Raw genomic sequence first — 15,087 nt, 5'->3', positions numbered from 1 at the left:
GAACCGACCTGAAAAATAACAACACTTGGTTGGGATCAAATCAGGTGATTTCAGGCAAGTTTCAGCTCAATAGCACTGGTGGAACTGGAGAACAAGTTTAAAATGTGTTTTTCAGGATGGCGGCTATGGCGGCCATCTTTGATTTCGGATCGGCCAAAAAAATAACAACACTCAGTCTGGACCATCTCAGGATAATTTCTGGCAAGTTTCAGCCCAACAGCACTGGTGGAAGTTGAGAAGTTTAAAATGTGTTTTTCAAGATGGCGGCTATGGCGGCCATCTTGGATTTCGGACCGACCCGAAAAATAACAACATTTGGTCGCAAACATATCAGGATAATTTCAGGCAAGTTTCAGCTCAATAGCACTGGTGGAACTTGAGAAGAAGTTTAAAATGTGTTTTTCAAGATGGCGGCTATGGAGGCCATCTTGGATTTCGGACCGACCCGTAAAATAACAACACTTGGTCGGGATCATCTCAGGATCATTTCTGGCAAGTTTCAGCCCAACAGCACTGGTGGAACTTGAGAAGAAGTTTAAAATGTGTTTTCAAAATGGCGGCTATGGCGCCATCTTGGATTTCGAACCGACCCGAAAAATAACAACACTTGGTCAGGACCATCTCATGATCATTTCTGGCAAGTTTCAGCTTAATCCCACTGGTGGAACTTGAGAAGAAGATTGAAATGTGAAAAGTTTACGGACGGCGGACGACGACGGACGAAGCACGATGGCTATAGTCAGATGACCTAAAAACCCAAACCCAAACCGAGCTGTGAAAAACAATGCTGACACAGGCGGTCCTTGTGACTTATGTTGTCATGTATGGGGCGCCGTTTTACTATTTATTCCCATTCCCTATTCAATCAGTGATATCACCTATTCGAATAGGTGATATCACTTAATGAAACGAATAGGTGATATCACTTATAAAATTTGGAAAACTGTATGCAGTGATATCACCTATTTGAATAGGAAATAATGGGAATAAATAGTAAAACTGCGCCCCATTCAGTAAATGTTTGTCAGTTTTGCTCGTCAAGATATGTTATTTCGTATATGGCCAGTTAGATGATAACATAAGCAAGAAAACACGCTTTCAGCAAATGGGGCAAACCAAGATTCATTTTTAAACTAGTGTTAAATATGATTGTGACTGTGTAACAGTATTTATGGCAACAGTTTTATATGATTTTAACACTGTATAATAGTGTTTATGGCAATAGTTTTGTGATTTTACCACTGTGTCATAGTGTTAATTGGCAATAGTTTCTCAAGAAATTGTGTAGAAGTGTTTGCAATAACTACAGCACTTCGTTTGGTTTTATTTATTTAACGTCCTATTAACAGCTAAGGTCATTTAAGGAAGGCCTCCCGTGCGTGCGACATGCATGCGTGTGGTGAGTGCGTATGTGTGTTTTGGGAGGCTGCGGTATGTAATGGTTATATCATAGGCTCGAACGGATAAGCGAGTTATCACACGAGAGGGGCGGGTTCAACCCGAGTACACGAAGCATACAAGGGTTGAGCCCCGCTCCTCGAGTGTGATTACCGACATATCCGCGAGAACCAAGTGTCACGTGATTTCCAGTGTGTGAAAAAAAACCTAAAAAATAGATTTAATCAGTTCGCGCGAAAACTACACGAGGTCAAGATGGCAGATTATGTAAAAAAATCTTCTCCAAATTTGTCCGGAGAGCCGTTTGATGACTTGGACAACATCCACTTGTCCCAATTAATGGATAATTATCAACACGATGTAGATCTTGACGACGTTCTTAAAGACGTTATACAAGACTCTCTTACATGACGGAAGACGATCCTGATGATGTCGATAACAAGGGAAATGTTGGCCATAGCAAAGGTTTGCCGAGCCAGTGAATATGGAAACTATACAAAACTTAGTGAAAGAAAGAGAACAAAAACACGAAGAAATCGACTGATTGGGTATTAGGAACATGGAATGAGTGGTCGGAAAATAGAAAAAAATGTACCGGAACTTCAAAACATGGATGTTGGTGAGCTGAATTTTTTTCTTGCCGGAAAGACGGTACGGAATATACACCGGAGACTCTGTATCAGATGTGTGCGAGTCTGCTTAGGCACATGAGAAATGAGGGCGTTTATAAACAAATGATCACAGATTCGACAGCTTTAGAAAGTCACTCGATGCTCGAATGAAATATCTTTCTTCACGGGGAATCGGCACAAAAAAGAAACAATCTGATCCAATCGACCAGGACGACGAAAACAAGTTGTGGGAAACAGGACAGTTTGGACCTAATTCATCATTCTCTTTTGAACACTGTGTTTTTCTATAATTGCAAACTCATCGGACTTTGCGCCATGGATGAACACAGGGGCTTGCAGTGTGATCAATCCGTGTGTGGCTCTGATAACACGGGTAAGTTTATTCAGTTTGATGGGAGAACTAGCAAAAACTTTCAAGGTGGGTTAAAACATCGTAAACTGGAAGCGAAATCAATCAAACACTATTCCGTTTCTGGCGAGGAGAGGTCATTGTACGATATTTAGAAAGTGTATCTTGAAAAAGTTAACACTGATCCAACAGGCCCATTTTACCGACGACCCCTTGTTGGCCCAGAACAACGGTTTTCTTCTCAGCCTGTAGGTGTCAACAACTTTCAGTTCTAATTAAGTCGTGTTGTTCTGCGGCTGGACTAAGTGATCAGTTTACGAATCACTCTGGCAAGCGCACGTGCGCAACAACATTATTTCAACAGGGAGTTTATGAGCAGCTTGTGTCTCGGACCGGTCACCGCAGCACTGCGGTAAGAGCATACAAAAGGCCATGTCAAGCACAAGCGGTACAGGTCAGCAAGATGCTTGATCCCCCAAAATCAAATTTGAAAATTGAACAAGAGGCCTAATGGGCCTGTATCGCTCACCTGCCTCTACAGCAACATTGAAGTTGATTGAGGTCATTTCTACAGATACTATGCTAATTACTTCTTTATTCAAATATCATAGTAAGCTAGGTTTATTCATATTAATACATTTTCTAGTCCTTCATTCCAGCATTCTATTGGCCTAATATCAGGTCTCGGAGGCTCTTGGCTATCGCAAAATTATTGTTTACAGATTTAAGCCGATTTCACCCCTGTGACCTTGAATGTAGGTCAAGGTCATTCATTTGAACAAACTTGGTAGCCCTTCACGCCAGCATGCTAAAAGCCTAATATCAAGTCCCTGGGCCTCTTGGTTATTGAGAAGAAGTTGTTTGAATATTATAGCCTATTTGACCCATGTGACCTTAAATGAAGGTCAATGTCATTTATTTGAACAAACTTTGTAGCCCTTCACCCTAGCATGCTAAAGACCCAATACCAAGTCCCTGGGCCTCTTGGTTATTGAGAAGTCATTTGGAGATTATAGCCTATTTGACCCACGTGACCTTGAATGAAGATCAAGGTCATTTATTTGAACAAACTGTGTAGCCCTTGACCCAAGCATGCTCGAGACCCAATACCATGTCCCTGGGCCATTTGGTTATTGAGAAGTCGTTTGGAGATGATAGCCTATTTGACCCCTGTGACATTTAGTGAAGGTCAATGTCATTTATTTGAACAGACTTGGTAGCCCTTCACCCCAGCATGCTACAGGCCCAATATCAAGTCCTTGGGCCTCTTGGTTATTGAAAAGTCGTTTGAAGATTATAACATATTTGACCCACGTGACCTTGAATGAAGGTCAAGGTCATTTATTTGAACAAACTTTGTAGCCCTGCACCCCAGCATGCTACAGGCCCAATATCAAGTCCCTAGGCCTCTTGGTTATTGAAAAGAAGTCGTTTGAAGATTATAACATATTTGACCCACGTGACCTTGAATGAAGGTCAAGGTCATTTATTTGAACAAACTTTGTAGCCCTTCACCCCAGCATGATACAGGCCCAATATCAAGTCCCTAGGCCTCTTGGTTATTGAGAAGAAGTCGTTTAAAGATTATAGCCTATTTGACCCTAGTGACATTTAGTGAAGGTCAATGTCATTTATTTGAACAGACTTGGTAGCCCTTCACCGCAGCATGCTACAGGCCCAATATAAAGTCCTTGGGCCTCTTGGTTATTGAAAAGAAGTCGTTTGAAGATTATAACATATTTGACCCACGTGACCTTGAATGAAGGTCAAGGTCATTTATTTGAACAAACTTTGTAGCGCTTCACCCCAGCATGCTACAGGCCCAATATCAAGTCCCTAGGCCTCTTGGTTATTGAGAAGAAGTCGTTTGAAGATTATAGCCTGTTTGACCTATGTGACCTTGAATGAAGGTCAAGGTCATTTATTTGAACAATCTTTGTAGCCCTTCACCCCAGCATGCTACAGGCCCAATATCAAGTCCCTGGCCTCTTGGTTATTGAGAAGAAGTTGTTTGAAGATAATAACCTATTTGACCCATGTGGCCTTGAATGAAGGTCATTTATTTGAACAGACTTGGTAGCCCTTCACGCTAGCATGCTACAGGCCCAATATCAAGTCCTTGGGCCTCTTGGTTATTGAAAAGAAGCCGTTTGAAGATTATAGCCTATTTAACCCACGTGACCTTGAATGAAGGTCAAGGTCATTTATTTGAACAAACTTTGTAGCCTTTCACCCCAGCATGCTACAGGCCCAATATCAAGTCCCTGGGCCTCTTGGTTATTGAATAGACGTCGTTTGAAGATTATAGCCTATTTGACCCATGTGTCCTTGAATGAATGTCAAGGTCATTTATTTGAACAAACTTTGTAGCCCTTCACCCCAGCATGCGACAGGCCCAATATCAAGTCCCTGGGCCTCTTGGTTATTGAGAAGAAGTTGTTTAAATGAAAAAGTTGACGCCGGTCGGACGGACGGACGGACGGACGACGCACCACAGCATAAGCTCACTTGCCCTTCGGGCAGGTGAGCTAAAAATTGAATGAATAATTGAAAATTGTGGAATTATTGATAATGAACATTCTGAACTTTTTCTTTGATTAAAAGTTGAACATTGTTTAAGTGTTGATTGGTTATTTCCGGCCTCTCTAAGTTTCCCCGCGGTTTTAGAGTACCTGTATCGTGACACCAACATTTGACACTAATAGGCAAATCAGCAATTTCATTGGATTGGATCGGTGGTTATACCATGGCTAGATCAAAGAAAACGTGACACGTCTATGTGGCAAGTTGGTGTTAAGTCTCCATGTGATAGACCGGAACTTCTGCCGATTTATAGTGCTACCTCACTGAAGAATACTGCCGAAGTCACCCAGCAGCACACCCCACCCGGTCACATTATACCAGTCATCCCACTCCAAATATGATGAGCGTTAAGCAGGAGTAGCAGCTACCATTTTTAAAGACTCTGGTATGTCTCGGCCAGGGGAAAGAACCCAAAGCCTTCCTCACAGGAACGAACGCTCAACTAAAGGCCAAAAGTGAGGCATTGTCAAGGGAGACATTTGGAAGAAGAAAGCAAAAAAAAGAGAAAAGATCAGATCCCAAATTTAGTCGCCTCTTACGATCATGCAATGGGGTAGCAGGTACAATTCTGACGCCCTACCCGCAGGGCAATCGTTTCCAAGATTAGAAGGACACTATACAAGAAAGGATTCAAGCATTTCTCAAGAGCAGATTTGAATATTACTAAAAGGTATGAACTATACAAGAGGCCCAGAGGGCCTGTATCGCTCACCTGGTTTCATGAGAAATGAAACAAGAATGATGCTTAAGTATATTTGTCGCTGGTATTGCTATGTCAATATATATCATAAGCATTTTATATGGGTACATGTACAATGGTTTTATTTTAATACTAAAAATGCCAAAAGGTACATTAATCCATGAAATGAAATTGACTTTTGGCGCGACCCCATAGGGATGCTAACACACAAATGTGAGTGATATCCATTGCTTAATTTCAGAGAAGATCTTGTTTAGACCAATTGGCCCCTTTTGACCCTGCCCTCTGCCCCCTGGGAGTCAGCTCCTTCCTTTATACAATTTTGAATCCCTACCCCAATAGAATGCTAATAGTCAAATATGAGCTGTTTCAGAGAAGTTGTTCATATCAATTTAGCCAAATTGACCCCTTTTGGCCCAGCCCCTCCGCCTCCAGGGGGTCGGCCCCATCATTTGTACAATTTTGAATCCTTAACCAAAGTGAATGCTACCAGTCACATATTAAAGATATCCATTGCTTATTTTCAGAGAAAAAGTTGTTTATATTAATTTTGCCAAAATAACCCCTTTTGGCCCCGCCTCTTAGGTCCCCTGGGGTCAGCCCTGTCATTTGTACAATTTTGAATCCCTACCCTAGGGGGTTGCTACCAGGCAAATATGAGTGATATCCATTGCTTAGTTTCAGAGAAGAAGTCGTTAATATCAATATAGCTATATTGACCCCTCTTGGTCCCGCCCCTCAGGCCCCTTGGGGGTCAGTCCCATCATTTGTACAATTTTGAATCCCCACCCCAAAGTGATGCTACCAGGCAAATATGAGTGATATCCATTGCTCGGTTCCAGAGAAGAAGTTGTTAATATCAATATAGCTATATTGACCCATTTTTGCCTCGCCCCTCAGGCCCCTAGGGGGTCAGCACCACCATTTGTACAATTTTGAATCCCCACCCCATAGTGTTGCTACCAGGCAAATATGAGCAATATCGTTTGTTCGGTTTCAGAGAAGAAGTTGTTTATATCAATATAGCCCAAATGACCACATTTGGCCCCGCCCTTCCGGCCCCTGGGGGTCAGCCCCATCATTTGTACAATTTTGAATCCCCACCCCAAAGTTATGCTACCAGGCAAATATGACCGATATCCATTGCTCGGTTTCAGAGAAGAAGTCGGTATCATCAATATAGCTATATTGACCCATTTTGGCCCCGCCCCTTAGGCCCCTTGGGGGTCAGTCCCATCATTTGTACAATTTTGAATCCCCACCCCAAAGTGATGCTACCAGGCAAATATGAGTGATATCCATTGCTCGGTTCCAGAGAAGAAGTCGTTAATATCAATATAGCTATATTGACCCCTCTTGGCCCCGCCCCTCAGGCCCCCCGGGGGTCAGCCACACCATTTGTACAATTTTGAATCCCCACCCCATAGTGATGCTTCCAGACAAATAGGAGTAATATCCTTTGCTCGGTTTCAGAGAAGAAGTCGTTTATATCAATATAGCCAAATTGACCCCTTTTGGCCCCGCCCCTCAGGCCCCTGGGGGTCAGCACCACCATTTGTACAATTTTGAATCCCCACCCCATAGTGATACTTCCAGACAAATAGGAGCAATATCGTTTGTTCGGTTTTAGAGAAGTTGTTTATATCAATATAGCCCAAATGACCACATTTGGCCCCGCCCTTCCGGCCCCTGGGGGTCAGCCCATTCATTTGTACAATTTTGAATCCCCACCCCAAAGTTATGCTACCAGGCAAATATGAGCGATATCCATTGCTCGGTTTCAGAGAAGAAGTCGGTATCATCAATATAGCTATATTGACCCATTTTGGCCCCGCCCCTCAGGCCCCTTGGGGGTCAGTCCCATCATTTGTACAATTTTGAATCCCCACCCCAAAGTGATGCTACCAGGCAAATATGAGTGATATCCATTGCTCGGTTCCAGAGAAGAAGTTGTTAATATCAATATAGCTATATTGACCCATTTTTGCCTCGCCCCTCAGGCCCCTAGGGGGTCAGCACCACCATTTGTACAATTTTGAATCCCCACCCCATAGTGATACTTCCAGACAAATAGGAGCAATATCCTTTGCTCGGTTTCAGAGAAGAAGTCGTTTATATCAATATAGCCAAATTGACCCCTTTTGGCCCCGCCCCTCAGGCCCCTGGGGGGTCAGCCTCATCATTTGTACAATTTTGAGTCCCCTACCCATAGGGATGCTTCTGACCAAATTTGGTCAAATTCTGATAAGTGGTTATGAAGAAGAAGTCAATTGTTGACGGACGGACGGACGACGGACGACACGGTATGGCATAAGCTCACCTTGGTCCTTCGGACCAGGTGAGCTAACAAGGATCAATGTACAGAAGGAGAAGTGCCTGTAAGCTTGCAGGTTAATCGGGGAATTTTCAATGAAGAATTTAATCTGTCAATTAGCACTCCTAAAACAGACAAATGCTAACTATATTATACTACGTATTCAAGGATTGACTTATCCGGAAATGTCACCAAAACATCACAACAGGATTATAAGGAGCACAAAAAAAAGGAAAATTCGGACCAGTCATCCGAATATGTTTACGTCACTACATTTGATCTCCAAGTTGTCCTAAACACCCCTTGCTTTTTGAGAAGTTAAGATATATTACATTCGGAAATTCAATAGCTACAACTTCTATAATCTAGCCAACAAGAATGGTACTTGTTATCTTTGGTCAGAAATTGACGTTGGACGTGGTTCGTGCGAGATATGCACTTTTCTTCTTTTTAAATGATGTCTCGATCTCAGCGTGTTGATCTGGACAAAACCGAAACCAGTACATCACCTCATGTATACAACTCGCAACGACAAGCATTCAACAATTAAAAAATATTGATAACAAATTCCTGGAAAGTTGACATACCCAAATGTATTGCGATGTCATGCATTCAGGGATAGAATTCGCAAAGAAGAAAACGGAGATATTTTTGTTTCAGGTCAACTGGATACCATCATCAGGATGACCAGAAGAATGAATCCATTTCTAGTTGTCCCCATTCGGTATTAGAATGTTTTTGGATTTCAGGCAAGTCCAGCGTCAGAATGCCAGAAAGGTGGATGCATCAGAAATCCGTGTCACCTGCCTACTGATGACATGGATCCGTTTTTCCAAGGAGGAACCAGACAGAATGCAATTCAAATACAACTACGATGCTAATGTTAGGAAAACCAAACTAGCAGGGACGATGTCATAAAAAGGAATAACAGCAACACTGAAAAAAGCTTCCACGGAAATGCATGTCTAAACTTGAAATATCAGCAGCAAAGGAAAATACCTCCTCAATCTTTGCAATATATCCGGTTCCGGCCTGCTTCACGGTGGACGCGGGTATGTCAATGGCCCAAAAATAAAAATAAACCCCAAAACAACTTGAGTACACGCCCATTCACTGATACTTCACCAGAACTGCCTCTACGTCAACTGAAGTTTAAGTAACAAGAGGCCCAGAGGGCCTGCATCACTCACCTGGATATTTCATAAATTAAGGCAGAATACTCTAATTTAAGCTATATTTTCTTACTTTTGAACTGCATCTTCCAACCATGGTTCAAAATACATGTGAACCAAATCCTGTCATTCATGAAAAAGGATGTTTTGCTATATTAAATTTCATCAAAATCCATTAAGGTGTTCAGGACTACCTGGTAGCTATAGTAGTAGCTTGGGATTCAACAAATTTACCTCCATTTCCCCTATTGGCCCCCCAGCCCCTCAGGCCCTAAGAAGCTTAAGGGAGCCACACCATCTGTTTATACATTAGAGATCTCCTTTGCCCAATTATACTCCAGACCAAATTTCATCAAAAATCAATCCCAGTGTTCAGGACAAGTAGGGATTTAAAAGATTTACCTTAGTTTCCTCTATTGGGCCCTGCTCCTCTGGCCCCAGGGGAGCCACACCCTCCATGAATACACAGTTAGATCTTCTTTGCACAATAATGCTCCAGACCAAATGTCAAAATAATGTTCATGTTCAATTCCTTTTGTTTGTAAACCTCAAACAATGCTATTTATGGTTATAGCGTGGGGATCCCAACTGCTTTAAAGAAATAATGAAGTCCAGACTCTCTGAGTTTACAACATGCATTTATAACTTTATGACTAGTAGTGATTTAAAGTAATTACCTCTATTTCCCATATGGGGCCCCGCCCCTTTTGCCCCTCGGGGGTCAGAGTCACCATTTATGCAAAATCTGTTCCCCTTCCCCCAAGAATGTTTCTTACTAAATTGGGTTCAAATCCATTCATAACTTTATGACTAGTAGCGATTTTAAGGAATTACCTCTATTTCCCCATTAGGCCCCGCCCCTTTGGCCCCTTGGGGGTCAGAGTCACCATTTATGCAAAATCTGTTCCCCTTCCCCAAAGGATGTTTCTTACTAAATTGGGTTCAAATCCATTCATAACTTTATGACTAGTAGCGATTTAAAGGAATTACCTCTATTTCCCATATGGGGCCTTGCCCCTTTGGCCCCTTGGGGGTCAAAGTCACTATTTATGCAAAATCTGTTCCCCTTCCCCCAATGATGTTTTTGACCAAATTCGGTTCAAATCTTTTCATAATTTTATGACTAGTAGTGATTTAAAGATATTACCTGTTTCCCCATTAGGCCCCGCCCCTTTGGTCCTTTGGGGGTCAGAGTAACCATTTATGCAAAATCTGTTCCCCTTCACATAAGAATGCTTCTGACTAAATTGGGTTCAAATCCATTCATAACTTTATGCAAGTAGCGATTTGAAGGAATTACCTCTATTTCCCCATTAGGCCCCGCCCCTTTGGCGCCTTGGGGGTCAGAGTCCCCATTTATGCAAAATCTGTTCCCCTTCCCTGAAGGATGTTTCTGACCAAATTGGGTTCAAATCCTTTCATAACTTTATGACTAGTAGCGATTTGAAGGAATTACCTCTATTTCCCCTAATGGGCCCCGCCCCTTTGGCCCCTTGGGGGTCAGAGTAACCATTTATGCAAAATCTGTTCCCCTTCCCCCAGGAATGCTTCTGACTAAATTGGGTTCAAATCCATTCATAACTTTATGCAAGTAGCGATTTGAAGGAATTACCTCTATTTCCCCATTAGGCCCCGCGCCTTTGGCCCCTTGGGGGTCAGAGTCCCCATTTATGCAAAATCTGTTCCCCTTCCCTGAAGGATGTTTCTGACCAAATTAGGTTCAAATCCTTTCATAACTTTATGACTAGTAGCGATTTGAAGGAATTACCTCTATTTCCCCTAATGGGCCCCGCCCCTTTGGCCCCTTAGGGGTCAGAGTAACCATTTATGCAAAATCTGTTCCCCTTCCCCAAAGGATTTTTCTGACCAAATCGGGTTCAAATCCATTCATAACTTTATGACTAGTAGCGATTTGAAGGAATTACCTCTATTTCCCCATTAGGCCCCGCCCCTTTGGCCCCTTGGGGGTCAGAGTCACCATTTATGCAAAATCTGTTCCCCTTCCCCAAAGGATGTTTCTGACCAAATTGGGTTCAAATCCATTCATAACTTTATGACTAGTAGCGATTTAAAGGAATTGCCTCAATTTCCCCTATTGGGCCCGGCCCTCAGGCCCCTTGCGGGTCAGAGTCACCATTTATGCAAAATCTGATCCCCTTCTGCCAAGGATGTTTCTGACCAAATTTGGTCAAAATCCAATAAGAACTTTTTGACAAGTAGCGATTTGAAGCAAATGTTGACGGACGGACGACGGACGCTGCACCATGGGCATAAGCTCACCGGACCTTCGGTCCAGGTGAGCTAAAAATGGCGGATAACCGCGAGATCCGACTGAATCTCCAGTACATGAGTTCATTTGCAAAGAACTGGAAATGGATACAAAAGAGACCGCTGGAATCATTATTCGGAACACCCACGAAGCACCAAGGAACAGGTCTAGAATGCCTACAGATAAGGGTCCCAACACCATTGGAAGGGAGACAACCCCAAACTTCCCGACCCTATTATCATCAAATTTGCATATTTAAAACTATGTTCCTCGACAAGCAGTTCACCTAGACAAATCAGTGTGAGATCAGATCTAATTTGTTAATTTTTAAAAGCATTTGTATTGTATATTTAGATAATAAAAATATGTATATATAACGAACAGATTATGTGAGCTTTGTGGTATATATCAACGTCAAATAGAATAAGGTAAAAGACATCAAAGTCTATAGAATATATCGATTTCTTTCAAGTAGCTAAATATTGTTTTCGAATCCACGGAGCTGAAAAGAGTTTTCATATCCGGGACTCGGAAAGTATTTATCACGAATGTGCTTGAAATCGGGACAATCTATCAAAAAACTGTGAATTGAGCATCACATGCATAACATATTGGTGGATTGGTGGATGAGTTGGATATGTGTGCCCGGTACGGAGCCGCGAGTGGACTAATAGCTCTCAACGATCCTTTCGACTTGGTGTTGATGTTTTAAGTTTCGGTTGTACTGTTATATGTATGCTATGTATTGGGTGATGTTGAGATAATACTGTGGTAAGGGAGGTTAGCCAATCGGCAATTCCGGATAATGTTGCATCCGCATCCTTTGTTTATTATTATGTAATGATCCGGGTCACGGATATGCTTGGAAGAGAATAAACGACATGGCATCCCACAACATTTGTTCTGCTGTATATATAAAACCCCCAAATTATACGACATGGTGGAGAATCCGGGGTCGATCTTCAGATAAGTACCTATTCGCTTGCTTTATGACCATTATGAACTTTTGAGAACTACCATTTTGTCCTATTTTGGAGAACATTGAACTGTTTGTGTCGAGCCAAAATCGTACCATGATACCCATGTGCTTTTCGGCGGGAAGAAAATGCCGAGATATCACAGATACGTGATCTACCGGTGAACAGAACTTTGATGAACATTCGTCATTCTCAACACATACATGTGATATCTTTGGATTAATTTGACATACGTGTACTAAAGTATTATCCTATTTGTTCAATGGAGATACTTCATGCTGATTATATTGTTTTGAACTGTCGCCTTTTATATCGACTTCTACCATGTGCTTTCCAGTGGGGAAAAGTCGCGGTCAACGAATGTGCCATGTGATTTTTAAACTTTGATGAACATTTACTTATTTCAAATTCACGTCATTGCCATATATCTTCGTATTGATTTGCCATGATCATAATGAATCTATGGATGGAAAAATGGAGTCCATGTTGAATATGGATATCTCAAAGTGTCGAAAATTTTCGGGTTTGTCCCATGAAAATGCGTCAAAATGTGTACATGAGTTCGAGTCTTTCGCTACATTATATTACCTTCAGGGAGATTATTCTGCAGACTCTTTAGACAAGCGAGTAGCAGCATTCCATTTATTATTGCAAGGACCCGCAAGGACATGGTTTACCTCTTTACAGTTAATGGATAAAACTTGGTTAGAAGTACGAGAAAGGTTCACATGCGAGTACCTGCAGTTTTTAGAGAACCAAAATTTCATGAACATGAGTTTATCAGTGCATGAACCGCTGGAAGATTTCTACGCAAGATTGATGGAAAGAGGCCAAAGGATAGGAAAATCTGATCTTGAGATTTTGTCCAAATTTATGTCGGCATTGCCGGCAGACCTACAGCGATTTGTTGGCGCCAGTCAACCTAAAGACAGTAGTGCGGCTTTAACAGCGGCCCAGATGGGGTCACTGTATGGTTGTCGTAATGCGCCTGCACTTGCCGTTTCTCACATTCAGCCGCAACCTTTCCAGAACACCACTGATTTGAACTGTATGGTTAAAAAGCTCCCTGATGCTTTAACTACAAATTCTAGGGGACGATCACCAACCAAAGAACAAGATACCGGAAAACGTCACCGCTCGCGCGCTCCTGATACGCGTTCGCGTCTTGATGAAGTTCAAGTAAGTTCATGTTATAGATGTGGTGGCAGAGGCCACAAGCAATATAACTGTCAATGGAACGGTAATGGTGTCCCTTCACCAGAGACACTGTGTCAGCTCTGCAGCATGTTAAACTATCCAATCCCGGCGAGGAACACCAACCAGCGGCACAACTCCCCGGGATGTCCAACATTTCAGGTGCCGCCACCTTTTCCATATTAGATTCAGAGACAGATCCAATGTCCAACAGTTCTGTAACTTCAGACTCCATTATATCACAAAAATGAATCGGATGGAGACACAAATTTCATGTACATGCCTGTAAGGTTTGAATCTACACAGGTATCTGCTCTTATAGATGGTGGTAGTCAGATCAATGTTATGACATCTGAATCATTTAGTTCACTACCAGACAAATGTAAATCTCAACTAGATTTTGAACCTCGTACAAAGATTATTTTGCATATATAAGCAGTCATCTTCGCTAGCCAAGGCTTCTGATTACGTTACACTACACGAACCCTTGGCGGATATAGTCGTGTTCAAACCGTCGCGCCCTGGAATCCCAGGGCACCCAATCAAATCGCGTTTTACGTTCTGGCTTGGTTTCGCAGTAAACAAAAATTGCGGCACCCAGTACAGAGCTACAATGTCGACTATGTCATGGCATTTTACCTAAATACAGAGACGTACAATCATTGGGGAAACATTCACAGTGTTTGATCAATCTATTTAAGTCATTGATCACATATCTCATCAAAATGACACAAGCCTCCATGTGTGTTTGTAAACAGCTAAGATGAAGTAAATCGGTAACGCTCGTTTTGATTGGTCGAAAATTTCATGCGTAAAGAGTGGTAATTTTGAATCTCCGCTAGAGGGCCAGAACTGACGCCTATATCCGCCAAGGGTTCGTGTAGTGTAACGTAATCAGAAGCCTTGGCTAGCGAAGATGATAAGCAGTCAGTACATATTGAGAGTAGGGCTACATTGATTATGAAATCTCCACAAGGGAAACACTGTATTGATGTTTGTTATCAAGGAGAGTTCACAACCTTTGTTGTTAGGTAGTAATTATCTTGCAGAACACAAGCTTGTTTTAGATTTTGACAATTTTTCATATTTTCCAAGAAAAATAACATTGTGTGAAGGTGTGTTATAGCCCCTAACAGTGAGTGGCGCTTATGGGCAACAGTTTCAAAAACTATGCATGGTGTACAGGGTTTATGTAAAGGTAATATGAAAATGGCAAAAAGTGGATTGTTGTTAGCCAGAAGTGTTGTAAATGTTAACCAAAAGGGCAACGTACCAATTCAGATTTTAAATCCTACCAACAAACATATTACCATTGCTCGAGGGAAAGTTCTGGGTCAATTTCATATTTTGAACTTGAATAGTGATGAAGTTTTGACAAATCACAATCTTTCTGTACAGAATGTTACTCTTACTAAGGTTGGTCAATCTATGCCATGTATGACTGATGTAGAGTCAGACAGTGTTCATTTTTCTATTGTTTACCTTTTTAAGGGATGTTG

This window comes from Pecten maximus, unplaced genomic scaffold (assembly GCF_902652985.1).
Source record: "Pecten maximus unplaced genomic scaffold, xPecMax1.1, whole genome shotgun sequence".
NCBI lineage: Eukaryota > Metazoa > Mollusca > Bivalvia > Pectinida > Pectinidae > Pecten > Pecten maximus.
The sequence above is the reverse complement of the archived record's forward strand: the minus strand, read 5'-3'. Positions refer to the sequence as shown.